Below are 17,743 nucleotides of genomic sequence, written 5' to 3' on the forward strand. Positions count from 1 at the left end.
TAAAGATGGGTTAGTGCTGTGTGTGTGTGTGTGTGTGTCAGACAGTGGATAAAGACGGGTTAGTGCTGTGTGTGTGTGTCAGACAGTGGATAAAGAAGGGTTAGTGCTGTGTGTGTTTCTGACAGTGGATAAAGACGGGTTAGTGCTGTGTGTGTGTGTCAGCCAGTGGATAAAGACGGGTTAGTGCTGTGTGTGTGTGTCAGACAGTGGATAAAGACGGGTTAGTGCTGTGTGTGTGTGTGTGTCAGACAGTGGATAAAGACGGGTTAGTGCTGTGTGTGTGTGTGTGTCAGACAGTGGATAAAGACGGGTTAGTGCTGTGTGTGTGTGTCAGTCAGTGGATAAAGACGGGTTAGTGCTGTGTGTGTGTGTGTGTGTCAGACAGTGGATAAAGACGGGTTAGTGCTGTGTGTGTGTGTCAGACAGTGGATAAAGACGGGTTAGTGCTGTGTGTGTGTGTCAGACAGTGGATAAAGACGGGTTAGTGCTGTGTGTGTGTGTCAGACAGTGGATAAAGACGGGTTAGTGCTGTGTGTGTGTGTCAGACAGTGGATAATGACGGGTTAGTGCTGTGTGTGTGTGTCAGACAGTGGATAAAGATGGGTTAGTGCTGTGTGTGTGTGTGTCAGACAGTGGATAAAGACGGGTTAGTGCTGTGTGTGTGTGTCAGACAGTGGATAAAGACGGGTTAGTGCTGTGTGTGTGTGTGTCAGACAGTGTATAAAGACGGGTTAGTGCTGTGTGTGTGTTTCAGACAGTGGATAAAGACGGGTTAGTGCTGTGTGTGTGTGTGTGTCAGACAGTGGATAAAGACGGGTTAGTGCTTTGTGTGTGTGTCTGTCAGACAGTGGATAAAGACGGGTTAGTGCTTGTGTGTGTGTCAGACAGTGGATAAAGACGGGTTAGTGCTGCGTGTGTGTGTCAGACAGTGGATAAAGACGGGTTAGTGCTGTGTGTGTGTGTCAGACAGTGGATAAAGACGGGTTAGTGCTGTGTGTGTGTGTCAGACAGTGGGTAAAGACGGGTTAGTGCTATGTGTGTGTGTCAGACAGTGGGTAAAGACGGGTTAGTGCTGTGTGTGTGTGTCAGACAGTGGATAAAGACGGGTTAGTGCTGTGTGTGTGTCAGACAGTGGATAAAGACGGGTTAGTGCTGTGTGTGTGTGTGTGTGTGTGTGTCAGACAGTGGGTAAAGACGGGTTAGTGCTGTGTGTGTGTCAGACAGTGGGTAAAGACGGGTTAGTGCTGTGTGTGTGTCAGACAGTGGATAAAGACGGGTTAGTGCTGTGTGTGTGTGTCAGATAGTGGGTAAAGACGGGTTAGTGCTGTGTGTGTGTGTGAGACAGTGGATAAAGACGGGTTAGTGCTGTGTGTGTGTGTCAGACAGTGGATAAAGACGGGTTAGTGCTGTGTGTGTGTGTCAGACAGTGGACAAAGACGGGTTAGTGCTGTGTGTGTGTGTCAGACAGTGGATAAAGACTGGTTAGTGCTGTGTGTGTGTGTCAGACAGTGGACAAAGACGGGTTAGTGCTGTGTGTGTGTGTGTCAGACAGTGGATAAAGACGGGTTAGTGCTGTGTTTGTGTGTCAGACAGTGGATTAAGACAGGTTAGTGCTGTGTGTGTGTGTCAGACAGTGGATAAAGACGGGTTAGTGCTGTGTGTGTGTGTGTCAGACAGTGGATAAAGACGGGTTAGTGCTGTGTGTGTGTGTCAGACAGTGTATAAAGACGGGTTAGTGCTGTGTGTGTGTGTCAGACAGTGGATAAAGATGGGTTAGTGCTGTGTGTGTGTGTGTCAGATAGTGGATAAAGACGGGTTAGTGCTGTGTGTGTGTGTCAGACAGTGGATAAAGACGGGTTAGTGCTGTGTGTGTGTGTGTGTCAGACAGTGTATAAAGACGGGTTAGTGCTGTGTGTGTGTTTCAGATAGTGGATAAAGGCGGGTTAGTGCTGTGTGTGTGTGTGTGTCAGACAGTGGATAAAGACGGGTTAGTGCTTTGTGTGTGTGTGTGTCAGACAGTGGATAAAGACGGGTTAGAGCGGTGTGTGTGTGTCAGACAGTGGATAAAGACGGGTTAGTGCTGTGTGTGTGTGTGTGTGTGTCAGACAGTGGATAAAGACGGGTTAGTGCTGTGTGTGTGTGTCAGACCGTGGATAAAGACGGGTTAGTGCTGTGTGTGTGTGTCAGACAGTGGATAAAGACAGGTTAGTGCTGTGTGTGTGTGTATGTCAGACAGTGGATAAAGACGGGTTAGTGCTGTGTGTGTGTGTCAGACAGTGGATAAAGACGGGTTAGTGCTGTGTGTGTGTGTCAGACAGTGGATAAAGACGGGTTAGTGCTGTGTGTGTGTGTCAGACAGTGGATAAAGACGGGTTAGTGCTGTGTGTGTGTGTATGTCAGACAGTGGATAAAGACGGGTTAGTGCTGTGTGTGTGTCAGACAGTGGATAAAGACGGGTTCGTGCTGTGTGTGTGTCAGACAGTGGATAAAGACGGGTTAGTGCTGTGTGTGTTTGTCAGACAGTGGATAAAGACGGGTTAGTGCTGTGTGTGTGTGTCAGACAGTGGATAAAGACGGGTTAGTGCTGTGTGTGTCAGACAGTGGATAAAGACGGGTTAGTGCTGTGTGTGTGTGTCAGACAGTGGATAAAGACGGGTTAATGCTGTGTGCGTTTGTCAGACAGTGGATAAAGACGGGTTAGTGCTGTGTGTGTGTGTCAGACAGTGGATAAAGACGGGTTAGTGCTGTGTGTGTGTGTCAGACAGTGTATAAAGACGGGTTAGTGCTGTGTGTGTGTGTCAGACAGTGGATAAAGACGGGTTAGTGCTGTGTGTGTGTGTCAGACAGTGTATAAAGACGGGTTAGTGCTGTGTGTGTGTGTCAGACAGTGTATAAAGACGGGTTAGTGCTGTGTGTGTGTGTCAGACAGTGGATAAAGACGGGTTAGTGCTGTGTGTGTGTGTCAGACAGTGGATAAAGACGGGTTAGTGGTGTGTGTGTATGTCAGACAGTGGATAAAGATGGGTTAGTGCTGTGTGTGTGTGTGTGTGTGTCAGACAGTGGATAAAGACGGGTTAGTGCTGTGTGTGTGTGTCAGACAGTGGATAAAGAAGGGTTAGTGCTGTGTGTGTGTCTGACAGTGGATAAAGACGGGTCAGTGCTGTGTGTGTGTGTCAGCCAGTGGATAAAGACGGGTTAGTGCTGTGTGTGTGTGTCAGACAGTGGATAAAGACGGGTTAGTGCTGTGTGTGTGTGTGTGTCAGACAGTGGATAAAGACGGGTTAGTGCTGTGTGTGTGTGTGTGTCAGACAGTGGATAAAGACGGGTTAGTGCTGTGTGTGTGTGTCAGTCAGTGGATAAAGACGGGTTAGTGCTGTGTGTGTGTGTGTGTCAGACAGTGGATAAAGACGGGTTAGTGCTGTGTGTGTGTGTCAGACAGTGTATAAAGACGGCTTAGTGCTGTGTGTGTGTCAGACAGTGGATAAAGACGGGTTAGTGCTGTGTGTGTGTGTCAGACAGTGGGGAAAGACTGGTTAGTGCTGTGTGTGTGTGTCAGACAGTGGATAAAGACGGGTTAGTGCTGTGTGTGTGTGTCAGACAGTGGATAAAGACGGGTTAGTGCTGTGTGTGTGTGTGTGTCAGACAGTGGATAAAGACGGGTTAGTGCTGTGTGTGTGTGTGTGTCAGACAGTGGATAAAGACGGGTTAGTGCTGTGTGTGTGTGTCAGTCAGTGGATAAAGACGGGTTAGTGCTGTGTGTGTGTGTGTGTCAGACAGTGGATAAAGACGGGTTAGTGCTGTGTGTGTGTGTCAGACAGTGTATAAAGACGGCTTAGTGCTGTGTGTGTGTCAGACAGTGGATAAAGACGGGTCAGTGCTGTGTGTGTGTCAGACAGTGGATAAAGACGGGTTAGTGCTGTGTGTGTGTCAGACAGTGGATAAAGACGGGTTAGTGCTGTGTGTGTGTGTCAGACAGTGGGTAAAGACGGGTTAGTGCTGTGTGTGTGTCAGACAGTGGATAAAGACGGGTTAGTGCTGTGTGTGTGTGTCAGACAGTGGGTAAAGACGGGTTAGTGCTGTGTGTGTGTGTGAGACAGTGGATAAAGACGGGTTAGTGCTGTGTGTGTGTGTCAGACAGTGGATAAAGACGGGTTAGTGCTGTGTGTGTTTGTCAGACAGTGGACAAAGACGGGTTAGTGCTGTGTGTGTGTGTCAGGCAGTGGATAAAGACGGATTAGTGCTGTCTGTGTGTGTCAGACAGTGCGTAAAGACGGGTTAGTGCTGTGTGTGTGTGTCAGACAGTGGATAAAGACGGGTTAGTGCTTTGTGTGTGTGTCAGACAGTGGATAAAGACGGGTTAGTGCTGTGTGTGTGTGTCAGACAGTGGATAAAGACGGGTTAGTGCTGTGTGTGTGTGTCAGACAGTGGATAAAGACAGGTTTGTGCTGTGTGTGTGTGTCAGACAGTGGATAAAGACGGGTTAGTGCTGTGTGTGTGTGTCAGACAGTGGATAAAGACGGGTTAGTCCTGTGTGTGTGTGTCAGACAGTGGATAAAGACGGGTTAGTCCTGTGTGTGTGTGTCAGACAGTCGATAAAGACGGGTTAGTGCTGTGTGTGTGTGTCAGACAGTGGATAAAGATGGGTTAGTCCTGTGTGTGTGTCAGACAGTGGATAAAGACGGGTTAGTGCTGTGTGAGTGTGTCAGACAGTGGATAAAGACGGGTTAGTGCTGTGTGTGTGTGTCAGACAGTGGATGAAGACGGGTTAGTGCTGTTTGTGTGTGTCAGACAGTGGATAAAGACGGGTTAGTGCTGTGTGTGTGTCAGACAGTGGATAAAGACGGGTTAGTGCTGTGTGTGTGTGTCAGACAGTGGATAAAGACGGGTTAGTGCTGTGTGTGTGTGTCAGACAGTGGATAAAGACGGGTTAGTGCTGTGTGTGTGTCAGACAGTGGATAAAGACGGGTTAGTGCTGTGTGTGTGTGTCAGACAGTGGATAAAGACGGGTTAGTGCTGTGTGTGTGTGTCAGTCAGTGGATAAAGACGGGTTAGTGCTGTGTGTGTGTGACAGACAGTGGATAAAGACGGGTTAGTGCTGTGTGTGTGTCAGACAGTGGCTAAAGACGGGTTAGTGCTGTGTGTGTGTCAGACAGTGGATAAAGACGGGTTAATGCTGTGTGTGTGTGTCAGACAGTGGATAAAGACGGGTTAGTGCTGTGTGTGTGTCAGACAGTGGATAAAGACGGGTTAGTGCTGTGTGTGTGTGTCAGACAGTCGATAAAGACGGGTTAGTGCTGTGTGTGTGTCAGAAAGTGGATAAAGACGGGTTAGTGCTGTGTGTGTTTGTCAGACAGTGGATAAAGACGGGTTAGTGCTGTGTGTGTGTGTCAGACAGTGGATAAAGACGGGTTAGTGCTGTGTGTGTTGTGTCAGACAGTGGAAAAAGACGGGTTAGTGCTGTGTGTGTGTCAGACAGTGGATAAAGACGGGTTAGTGCTGTGTGTGTGTGTCAGACAGTGGATAAAGACGGGTTAGTGCTGTGTGTGTGTGTCAGACAGTGTATAAAGACGGGTTAGTGCTGTGTGTGTGTCAGACAGTGGATAAAGACGGGTTAGTGCTGTGTGTGTGTCAGACAGTGGATAAAGACGGGTTAGTGCTGTGTGTGTGTGTCAGACAGTGGATAAAGACGGGTTAGTGCTGTGTGTGTGTGTCAGACAGTGGATAAAGACGGGTTAGTGCTGTTTGTGTGTCAGACAGTGGATAAAGACGGGTTAGTGCTGTGTGTGTGTGTCAGACAGTGGATAAAGACGGGTTAGTGCTGTGTGTGTGTGTCAGACAGTGGATAAAGACGGGTTAGTGCTGTGTGTGTGTGTCAGACAGTGGATAAAGACGGGTCAGTGCTGTGTGTGTGTGTCAGACAGTGGATAAAAACGGGTTAGTGCTGTGTGTGTGTGTGTCAGACAGTGGATAAAGACGGGTTAGTGCTGTGTGTGTGTGTCAGACAGTGGATAAAGACGGGTTAGTGCTGTGTGTGTGTGTCAGACAGTGGATAAAGACGGGTTAGTGCTGTGTGTGTGTGTCAGACAGTGGATAAAGACGGGTTAGTGCTGTGTGTGTGTGTCAGACAGTGGGTAAAGACGGGTTAGTGCTGTGTGTGTGTGTCAGACAGTGGATAAAGATGGGTTAGTGCTGTGTGTGTGTGTATGTCAGACAGTGGATAAAGACGGGTTAGTGCTGTGTGTGTGTGTGTCAGACAGTGGATAAAGACGGGTTAGTGCTGTGTGTGTGTGTGTCAGACAGTGGATAAAGACGGGTTAGTGCTGTGTGTGTGTGTCAGACAGTGGATAAAGACGGGTTAGTGCTGTGTGTGTGTCAGACAGTGGATAAAGACGGGTTAGTGCTGTGTGTGTGTGTCAGACAGTGGATAAAGACGGGTTAGTGCTGTGTGTGTGTGTCAGTCAGTGGATAAAGACGGGTTAGTGCTGTGTGTGTGTGACAGACAGTGGATAAAGACGGGTTAGTGCTGTGTGTGTGTCAGACAGTGGCTAAAGACGGGTTAGTGCTGTGTGTGTGTCAGACAGTGGATAAAGACGGGTTAATGCTGTGTGTGTGTGTCAGACAGTGGATAAAGACGGGTTAGTGCTGTGTGTGTGTCAGACAGTGGATAAAGACGGGTTAGTGCTGTGTGTGTGTGTCAGACAGTCGATAAAGACGGGTTAGTGCTGTGTGTGTGTCAGAAAGTGGATAAAGACGGGTTAGTGCTGTGTGTGTTTGTCAGACAGTGGATAAAGACGGGTTAGTGCTGTGTGTGTGTGTCAGACAGTGGATAAAGACGGGTTAGTGCTGTGTGTGTGTGTCAGACAGTGGAAAAAGACGGGTTAGTGCTGTGTGTGTCAGACAGTGGATAAAGACGGGTTAGTGCTGTGTGTGTGTGTCAGACAGTGGATAAAGACGGGTTAGTGCTGTGTGTGTGTGTCAGACAGTGTATAAAGACGGGTTAGTGCTGTGTGTGTGTCAGACAGTGGATAAAGACGGGTTAGTGCTGTGTGTGTGTCTGACAGTGGATAAAGACGGGTTAGTGCTGTGTGTGTGTGTCAGACAGTGGATAAAGACGGGTTAGTGCTGTGTGTGTGTGTCAGACAGTGGATAAAGACGGGTTAGTGCTGTGTGTGTGTCAGACAGTGGATAAAGACGGGTTAGTGCTGTGTGTGTGTGTCAGTCAGTGGATAAAGACGGGTTAGTGCTGTGTGTGTGTGTCAGACAGTGGATAAAGACGGGTTAGTGCTGTTTGTGTGTCAGACAGTGGATAAAGACGGGTTAGTGCTGTGTGTGTGTGTCAGACAGTGGATAAAGACGGGTTAGTGCTGTGTGTGTGTGTCAGACAGTGGATAAAGACGGGTTAGTGCTGTGTGTGTGTGTCAGACAGTGGATAAAGACGGGTTAGTGCTGTGTGTGTGTGTCAAACAGTGGATAAAAACGGGTTAGTGCTGTGTGTGTGTGTCAGACAGTGGATAAAGACGGGTTAGTGCTGTGTGTGTGTGTCAGACAGTGGATAAAGACGGGTTAGTGCTGTGTGTGTGTGTCAGACAGTGGGTAAAGACGGGTTAGTGCTGTGTGTGTGTGTCAGACAGTGGATAAAGATGGGTTAGTGCTGTGTGTGTGTGTATGTCAGACAGTGGATAAAGACGGGTTAGTGCTGTGTGTGTGTGTGTCAGACAGTGGATAAAGACGGGTTAGTGCTGTTTGTGTGTCAGACAGTGGATAAAGACGGGTTAGTGCTGTGTGTGTGTGTCAGACAGTGGATAAAGACGGGTTAGTGCTGTGTGTGTGTGTCAGACAGTGGATAAAGACGGGTTAGTGCTGTGTGTGTGTGTCAGACAGTGGATAAAGACGGGTTAGTGCTGTGTGTGTGTGTCAGACAGTGGATAAAGACGGGTTAGTGCTGTGTGTGTGTGTCAGACAGTGGGTAAAGACGGGTTAGTGCTGTGTGTGTGTGTCAGACAGTGGATAAAGACGGGTTAGTGCTGTGTGTGTGTGTATGTCAGACAGTGGATAAAGACGGGTTAGTGCTGTGTGTGTGTGTCAGACAGTGGATAAAGACGGGTTAGTGCTGTGTGTGTGTGTCAGACAGTGGATAAAGACGGGTTAGTGCTGTGTGTGTGTGTCAGCCAGTGGATAAAGACGGGTTAGTGCTGTGTGTGTGTGTATGTCAGACAGTGGATAAAGACGGGTTAGTGCTGTGTGTGTGTGTCAGACAGTGGATAAAGACGGGTTAGTGCTGTGTGTGTGTGTCAGACAGTGGATAAAGACGGGTTAGTGCTGTGTGTGTGTGTCAGACAGTGGGTAAAGACGGGTTAGTGCTGTGTGTGTGTGTCAGACAGTGGATAAAGACGGGTTAGTGCTGTGTGTGTGTGTCAGACAGTGGATAACGACGGGTTAGTGCTGTGTGTGTGTGTCAGACAGTGGATAAAGACGGGTTAGTGCTGTGTGTGTGTGTCAGACAGTGGATAAAGACGGGTTAGTGCTGTGTGTGTGTGTCAGACAGTGGATAAAGACGGGTGAGTGCTGTGTGTGTGTGTCAGACAGTGGATAAAGACGGGTTAGTGCTGTGTGTGTGTGTCAGACAGTGGATAAAGACGGGTTACTGCTGTGTGTGTGTGTCAGACAGTGGATAAAGACGGGTTAGTGCTGTGTGTGTGTGTCAGACAGTGGGTAAATACGGGTTAGTGCTGTGTGTGTGTGTCAGACAGTGGATAAAGACGGGTTAGTGCTGTGTGTGTGTGTCAGACAGTCAGTGTGAGGTCTCGGTGATTGTGTGACAGTGTGGTGTGTGTGTTGCGTGCCTCTGGGTTCCGTGTACACTCAATGCTCACTCACCAGGGAATATTGTTATCAATGCCGATGATTCGGAATGGTGATCGGAACGGGTTAATGGTGGGTTCACTGATGGAGCCTCCTGCTGCTAGACTCATTGTCTGGTTATCGATGTGACAGCTGTACTCACTACACTCTGTGAAATATGCAGGAACCCGCAGGGACTGGATCGGGACAGGAAAGAGAGAGAGAGAGACGGTCAATACCCCCTCCATCTTCTCCCCACCCCCCCCCCCCCCTCCATCCCTCCCCCCTCCCTGACAGTGTGACCACTCGGGCTAGGAGCAGGCCCCTCAGCCCATCGATCCTACCCCCTCTCCCACCCCCAGCTGGTCTGATCACCTCCACCCTCACACTGCCCCCTTGAGAACCCCTTCACCCTCTCTCCCCGCTGCCTCTAAAATATTCCGAGGGTCCTGCCCCACCATCTCTCAGGGAGAGAATTCCAAACAGTCCCGGCCCCCTGGGGTGGGGGGGGGGTAAAGAGTTTCCCCACCTCTGCCCGAAATGGGGGGGGGCTCCCCTCGTTCTCGCTTCTCCCTCAGACTGGGATCTTCCTCTACATACCCACCCAGCCAGGACCCCTCCACATCTGGTACGGTCCCTTCAATCACCTCAAATTCTTCACACCTCCAGCAGGTACAAGCATTCCTGATCAATACCCCCACCCCCCCACCTCCCCAATCTCCCCATTGGGCTGGGAGGGGACACAGAGGGAAAGAGAGGGAGAGAGGGAGGGAGGGAGAGGGAGAGGGGGGAGAGAGAGACAGAGAGAGAGAGGGGGAGAGGGAGAGGGGGGAGAGGGAGAGAGAGGGAGAGAGAGGGGGGAGAGGGAGAGAGAGGGAGGGAGGAGAGAGAGAGAGAGACAGAGAAAGGGAGAGAGAGAGAGGGAGAGGGAGAGGGAGAGACAGAGAGAGGGAGAGCGAGAGAGAGAGACGGGGGGGGAGAGTGAGAGAGAGGGAGATACAGAGAGAGGAAGAGACACAGAGAGAGGAGGAGACAGAGAGTGAGAGAGAGAGAGTGCGATATTGAGAAGAGAGGGAGAGAGAGTGAGAGAAAGCAAGAGACTGGAGAGGGATAGAGAGTGAGAAAGAGAGAGAGTGATGAGAGACACTGAGCGAGAGAGACAGCAAGAGAGAGAGGGTGAGAGGGAGGGAGAGAGAGTGAGAAAGTGTGAGTGTGAGAGGGAGTGAGTGAAAAAATGAGAGACTGAAAGAATGATAGAGAGCAAGAGAGACAGTGAGAAGGAGCAAGACAGAAAGAGAGGAAACTGTGAGAGAGAAACTGAATAAGAGAGAGCAGGAGAGAGAGAAGAGAGAGAAGAGAACATGAGGGAGAGAAGTGAAGGAGAGTGAGAGTGAGAGGGAGAGAGGGTGAGAGTGGGGGTGGAGGGACAGAGAGAGAAGAGAGAGAGCACAAGGGTGAGCAAGAGTGTGAGAGAGAGGGAGAGTGAGCGAGAGAGAGAGAGAGAGATCACAAGGGAGAGAGAGAGTGTGAGAGCGAGGCAGAGAGAGAGTGAGACAGAGCAACAGAGTGAGTGAGAGAGCGCAGAGTTTCTCTGTGCTGTGGGTGTCAGTGTGAGGAGGGATGGTTATCACTCACCTGCAACCTGGGGAGAGAGCTTAACCAGGTCCCACTGAGTCCGAAACCAACATTAAACCCTGAGAATACAGACAGGAAAACCTCTTAGAGATATCGCTGCGTCCAGCACTGACCTCCCCTCCTCCCCTCCTCCCCTCCACCACTCCTGTTCTGATCTGACATGAAACAGGAGCAGCAGAAGGCCATTTGGCCCCTCCAGTCTGTTCTCAGTCAGATCACGGCTGACCCAGGAAACAAATTCCCCTCCTCTCTGACCAAAAACAGACACCCCTGATTTTAAACCTGTCTCCTTCCCAATGCTGAACTGACCCACAAGAGGAAACATCTTTCCAATGTCCACCTTGCCAAGATTGTTCAGGATCGTCCACATCAATCCAGTCACCCCCCCCCTTCCCCCCCTCACTCCCTAAACTCCAGGGAAAGCAAACCCCATCTTTCCAACCAACACCTCATCAGATGACTCACTCAGTCCGGGTTAATCATCTCGTGAGGCCCCTCTGAACCATCTCCAATACATTAATGTCAACCCAACAATCAGGAGGCCAAACCTCTACCCAGCATTGGAGCCCTGGTCTGACCAGTGTGCTGTGGAACTGAAGGATGAAGACCACATCTTAATGAAAACGGACAGACCTGCCAATGCATTCAATCAGAAACAAAACCACAAACTGGCTGGAAAAGCTCAGCAGGTCTGGCACTATCTGTGGAGAAAAATCAGAGTGAGTGTTTCAGGCTCGGTGACCCTTCCTCAGTCCTGGGTTTTTCCAGCACTTCCTGCCTCTGAGACCCACATTTTAACGTTCAATTTCTCCCACTCAAACACCCAGATCCCTCTGCACCCTGCAGCCATTCCCAAACACCCAGATCCCTCTATATCCTGCAGCCATTCCCTAACACCCAGATCCCTCTGCACCCTGAGCCATTCCCAAACACCCAGATCCCTCTGCACCCTGCAGCCATTCCCTAACACCCAGATCCCTCTATATCCTGCAGCCATTCCCTAACACCCAGATCCCTCTGCGCCCTGCAGCCATTCCCAAACACCCAGATCCCTCTGCACCCTGCAGCCATTCCCAAACACCCAGATCCCTCTGCACCCTGCAGCCATTCCCAAACACCCAGATCCCTCTGCGCCCTGCAGCCATTCCCAAACACCCAGATCCCTCTGCGCCCTGCAGCCATTCCCAAACACCCAGATCCCTCTGCGCCCTGCAGCCATTCCCAAACACCCAGATCCCTCTGCGCCCTGCAGCCATTCCCAAACACCCAGATCCCTCTGCGCCCTGCAGCCATTCCCAAACACCCAGATCCCTCTGCGCCCTGCAGCCATTCCCAAACACCCAGATCCCTCTGCGCCCTGCAGCCATTCCCAAACACCCAGATCCCTCTGCGCCCTGCAGCCATTCCCAAACACCCAGATCCCTCTGCACCCTGCAGCCATTCCCAAACACCCAGATCCCTCTGCACCCTGCAGCCATTCCCAAACACCCAGATCCCTCTGCGCCCTGCAGCCATTCCCAAACACCCAGATCCCTCTGCACCCTGCAGCCATTCCCAGACACCCAGATCCCTCTGCACCCATTCCCAAACACCCAGATCCCTCTGCACCCTGCAGCCATTCCCTAACACCCAGATCCCTCTGCACCCTGCAGCCATTCCCAAACACCCAGATCCCTCTGCGCCCTGCAGCCATTCCCAAACACCCAGATCCCTCTGCGCCCTGCAGCCATTCCCAAACACCCAGATCCCTCTGCACCCTGCAGCCATTCCCAAACACCCAGATCCCTCTGCACCCTGCAGCCATTCCCAAACACCCAGATCCCTCTGCACCCTGCAGCCATTCCCAAACACCCAGATCCCTCTGCGCCCTGCAGCCATTCCCAAACACCCAGATCCCTCTGCACCCTGCAGCCATTCCCAGACACCCAGATCCCTCTGCACCCATTCCCAAACACCCAGATCCCTCTGCACCCTGCAGCCATTCCCAAACACCCAGATCCCTCTGCACCCTGCAGCCATTCCCAAACACCCAGATCCCTCTGCGCCCTGCAGCCATTCCCAAACACCTAGATCCCTCTGCACCCTGCAGCCATTCCCAGACACCCAGATCCCTCTGCACCCATTCCCAAACACCCAGATCCCTCTGCACCCTGCAGTCATTCCCAAACACCCAGATCCCTCTGCACCCTGCAGCCATTCTCGGCCTGAACAATCCTGTGCTTCTTCCAATTCCTCTTCCTGATCACATGATCAACTTCACAGTTGCCCACCTGTATCTCAGTCTGACAGTTCCCTTACTCATGAGAAAGTGAGGACGGTAGATGCTGGTGATCAGACTGGAGAGTGTAGTGTTGGAAAAATACAGCAGGTCAGGCCGCATCTGAGGGGCAGGAGAATTGACATCATCATCCGAGGAAAAAGACTTTCACTGTCTACCCTCTCTAATCCTCTGATCATCTTGTATGTCTCTATCAAATCTCCTCTTAGCCTTCTTCTTTCCAATGAGAACAGACCCAAGTCTCTCAGCCTTTCCTCGTAAGACCTTCCCTCCAGACCAGGCAACATCCTGGTAAATCTCCTCTACAACTTTTTGACCAGAACTGTACACAATATTCCAAGTGTGGCCGCACCAGCGTTTTGTATAGTTGCAGCATGACATTGCGGCTCCGGAACTCAATCCCTCTCCCAATGAAACCTAACACACCGTATGCCTTCTTAACAGCACTATCCACCTGGGTGGCAACTTTCAGGGATCTTTGTACATGGACTCCAAGATCCCTCTGCACATCCACACTACCAAGAATCTTTCCATTGACCCAGTACTCTGCCTTCCTGTTATTCTTCCCAAAGTGAATCGCCTCACATTTAGCTGCATTAAACTCCATTTGCCACCTCTCAGCCCAATTCTGCAGTTTATCCAAGTCCCCCTGCAGCCTGTAACATTCTTCCACACTGTCCACTACTCCACCGACTTTAGTGTCATCTGTAAACTTATGAACCCACCCACCTATGCCTGCGTCCAAGTCTTTTATAAAAATGACAAACAGCAGTGGTCCCAAAACAGATCCTTGTGACACACCATGAGTAACCGGACTCCAGGCTGAATATTTTCCATCAATCACCACTCGCTGCCTTCTTTCAGAAAGCCAGTTTCTAATCCAAACTGCTAAATCACCCTCAATCCCATGCCTCTGCATTTTCTCCAACAGCCTACCATGTGGAACCTTATCAAAGGCTTTACTGAAGTCCATGTACACCACATCAACTGCCCTCCCCTCATCTACATACTTGGTCACCTTCTCAAAAAAACTCTGAGGTTTGTGAGACACGACCTGCCCTTGACGAAACCATGTTGACTATCTGAAATCAAATTGTTGCTTGCCAGATGATTATAAATCCTTATCTCTTATAATCCAAAGGCCTATAATCGAATAATCCAACTGATGGATCCTGAGCTGCAGAATCCCCCTCCCGATCACAGACCGACTCCCCGACCGAACGGCACATTTCACCTGGATTGAGCTCCCTTTATCAAAGATATGGAAATAAATAGGGAAAGGTTTTGTGAAGGGTAGGTCATGACTCACAAACCTTATTGACTTCTTTGAGATGGTGACCAAACAGGTGGATGAGGGTAAAGCAGTTGATGTGCTGTATATGGATTTCAGTAAGGCATTTAATAAGGTTCCCCACAGTAGGCTATTGCACAAAATACAGAGGCATGGGATTGAGGGCGATTTAGAGGTTTGGATCAGAAATTGGCTAGCTGAAAGAAGACAGAGGGTGGTGGTTGATGGGAACTGTTCATCCTGGTGTTCAGTTACTAATGGGGTACTGCAAGGACCTGTTTTGGGGCCACTGCTGTTTGTCATTTTTATAAGTGATCTAGATGAGGGTGTAGAAGGATGGGTTAGTAAATTGGCGGATGACACTAAGGTCAGTGGAGTTGTGGACAGTGCCGAAGGATGTTGTAGGTTACAGAGGGACATAGATAAGCTGCAGAGCTGGGCTGAGAGGTGGCAAATGGAGTTTAACGCGGAAAAGTGTGAGGTGATTCACTTTGGAGGGAGTAACAGGAATGCAGAGTACTGGGCTAATGATAAGATTCTTGGTATGTGGATGAACAGAGAGATCTCAGTGTCCATGTACATTGATCCCTGAAAGTTGCCACCCAGGGGTTGTTAAGAAGGCATACAGTGTGTTAGCCATTATTGGAAGAGGCATTGCGTTTCGGAGCCACGAGGTCTAGCTTCAGCTGTACAAATCTCTGGGGGGCCGCACTTGGAATATTGTGTACAGTTCTGGTCACTGCATTATAGGAAGGATGTGGAAGTTTTGGTAAGGGTTCAGAAGAGATTAACCAGGATGTTGCCTGGTCTGGAGGGAAGGTTTTACAAGGAAAGGCTGAGGGAACTGGGGCTGTTTTCGTTAGAGAGAAGAAGGTTGAGAGGTGATTTAGTGAGACATATCAGATAATCAGAGGGTTAGATAGGGTGGACAGGGAGAGCCTTTTCCCTCAGATGGTGATGGCTAACACGAAGGAACATAACTTTAAATTGACGGTGATAGATATAGGACAGATGGCAGAGGTAGTTTCTTTATTCAGAGAGTAGTAAGGGTGTGGAATGCACTGCCTGTAACTGTAGGAGACTCGCCAACTTTAAGGGCATTTAAATGGTTATTGGACAGACATATGGATGATAATGGGATAGTGTAGGTTAGATGGGCTTCAGATTGGTTCCACAGGTCGGCACAACATCGAGGGCTGAAGGGTCTGTACTGCGCTGGAATGTTCTAAAAGGGTCTGTCATGTTCTATCAGGGCCTGTACGGCGCTGGAATGTTCTATAAGGGTCTGTACTGCGCTGGAATGTTCTATAGGGTCTGAACTGTACTGGAATGTTCTATAAGGCCCTGTAATGTTCTATAAGGGCAGGAACTGCACTGGAATGTTCTATAAAGGCCTATAATATTCTATAAGGGCCTGTACTGTGCTGTAATGTTCTATAAGGGCCTGTACTGCGCTGTAATGTTCTATAAGGGCCTGTACTGCACTGGAATGTTCTCTAAGGGCCTGTACTGTGCTGTAATGTTCTATAACAGCCGGTACTGCGCTGGAATGTTCTATAAGGGCCTGTACTGCGCTGGAATGTTCTCTAAGGGCCTGGACTGCGCTGTAATGTTCTATAACGGCCTGTACTGCGCTGGAATGTTGTATAAGGGCCTGTACTGCGCTGGAATGTTCTATAAGGGCCTGTACTGCGCTGGAATGTTCTATAAGGGCCTGTACTGAGCTGGAATGTTCTATAAGGGCCTGTACTGCGCTGGAATGTTCTATAAGGGCCTGTACTGCGCTGGAATGTTCTATAAGGGCCTGTACTGCACTGGAATGTTCTATAACGGCCTGTACTGCGCTGTAATGTTCTATAAGGGCCTGTACTGGGCTGGAATGTTCTATAAGGGCCTGTACTGTGCTGGAATGTTCTATAAGGCCCTGTACTGCGCTGGAATGTTCTATAAGGGCCTGTACTGCGCTGGAATGTTCTATAAGGGCCTGTACTGCGCTGGAATGTTCTATAAGGGCCTGTACTGCGCTGTTATGTTCTATAAGGGCCTGTACTGCACTGGAATGTTCTATAAGGGCCTGTACTGCGCTGGAATGTTCTATAAGGGCCTGTACTGTGCTGGAATGTTCTATAAGGGCCTGTACTGCGCTGGAATGTTCTATAAGGGCCTGTACTGTGTTGGAATGTTCTCTAAGGGCCTGTACTGTGCTGGAATGTTCTATAAGGCCCTGTACTGTGTTGGAATGTTCTATAAGGGCCTGTACTGTGCTGGAATGTTCTATAAGGGCCTGTACTGAGCTGGAATGTTCTATAAGGGCCTGTACTGAGCTGGAATGTTCTCTAAGGGCCTGTACTGAGCTGGAATGTTCTATAAGGGCCTGTACTGCGCTGGAATGTTCTATAAGGGCCTGTACTGCGCTGGAATGTTCTATAAGGCCCTGTACTGCGCTGGAATGTTGCATAACGGCCTGTACTGTGCTGGAATGTTCTATAAGGCCCTGTACTGTGCTGGAATGTTCTATAAGGGCCTGTACTGTGCTGGAATGTTCTCTAAGGGCCTGTACTGCGCTGGAATGTTGTATAAGGGCCTGTACTGCGCTGGAATGTTCTATAAGGGCCTGTACTGCACCGGAATGCTCTATGTTCTAGGTGGGGATCCCACTGCTACACCTTGCCAATCCGTTCAAAAACAAAATACATTCCACGTACTCACTCTCTGTTTTCTGCTGTCCACCTACATCATCCAGAAGCTCTGACACTGCACATCAGCCGTTTACCTGGCACCTTGTTAACCTCCTACTGGAAATCCATGTAGGCCAGAGGCTTCCACATTTCCCACAATGCTTCAGCAGCTGTCCCCTGAATCCATGACGCCCAACCCCCTCCTGTCGCCGCACGCCCCCTTCTGTTCCCCCTGGCTTGTCCCCCCTCCCCGCGTCCAACCCCCACTCCCTGCTCCCCCCATTCCCCCCCACTCACCGATGACCAGGTCTGCCTTGGGCCCCTGCAGCCTGTGATAGGGTTTGGAGTAAACTTTGATTCGGATGTTCCTGCGCTCACACGTCTCATCGGGAACACCAGGGTTAGAGTTCACCACACACACATGCCCCTCCTGTCCCGGCGAGGGGTGGGGCCGGGGGTCACAAAGAGAGAGGGGGGGCCGTGGAGAGAGGGCGGGTCACAGAGAGGGGGGGTCACAGAGAGAGGGGGTCACAGGGGGGTCACGGAGAGAGGGGGATCACAGAGAGAGAGAGGGGGGATCACAGGGAGAGAGGGGGGTCACAGAGAGAGAGGCGTCACAGAGAGAGGGGGTTCACAGAGGGGGGGGTCACAGAGAGAGGGGGTCACAGGGGGGTCACGGAGAGAGGGGGATCACAGAGAGAGAGAGGGGGGGTCACAGGGAGAGAGGGGGGTCACAGAGAGAGAGGCGTCACAGAGAGAGGGGGTTCACAGAGAGGGGGGGTCACAGGGGGGTGTCACAGAGGGATGGGGGTCACGGGGTGTTGCTGAGATGGGGGGTCACAGGAAGAGAGAGGAGTCACAGAGAGAGGGGGGTCACAGAGAGAGAGGGGTCACAGAGAGAGAGGGGTCACAGAGAGATGGGGGTCACAGAGAGAGAGGGGGGTCACAGAGAGAGAGGGGTCACGGGGGTGTTGCAGAGACGGGGGTCATAGAGATGGGGGGTCACAGGAAGAGAGAGGG

General features: G+C 50.5%; 1 long non-coding RNA gene across 1 annotated transcript in view; it reads right to left on the reverse strand.

Moving 5' to 3' along the window:
- The window catches only part of LOC140492656 (uncharacterized), a 91,123-nt gene extending 73,899 nt beyond the window's left edge, over positions 1-17,224 (reverse strand). The window contains exons 1-3 of the long non-coding RNA XR_011963598.1: positions 17,021-17,224; positions 10,477-10,535; positions 8,878-9,038 (exon numbers count right to left, since the gene is read on the reverse strand). This is a non-coding gene — a long non-coding RNA (uncharacterized lncRNA). The remainder of the gene's footprint in view (positions 1-8,877; positions 9,039-10,476; positions 10,536-17,020) is intronic.
- Positions 17,225-17,743: the final 519 nt, after the last annotated feature.

The sequence above is a fragment of the Chiloscyllium punctatum genome, chromosome 21 (genome assembly GCF_047496795.1).
Source record: "Chiloscyllium punctatum isolate Juve2018m chromosome 21, sChiPun1.3, whole genome shotgun sequence".
NCBI classification, from domain to species: domain Eukaryota; kingdom Metazoa; phylum Chordata; class Chondrichthyes; order Orectolobiformes; family Hemiscylliidae; genus Chiloscyllium; species Chiloscyllium punctatum.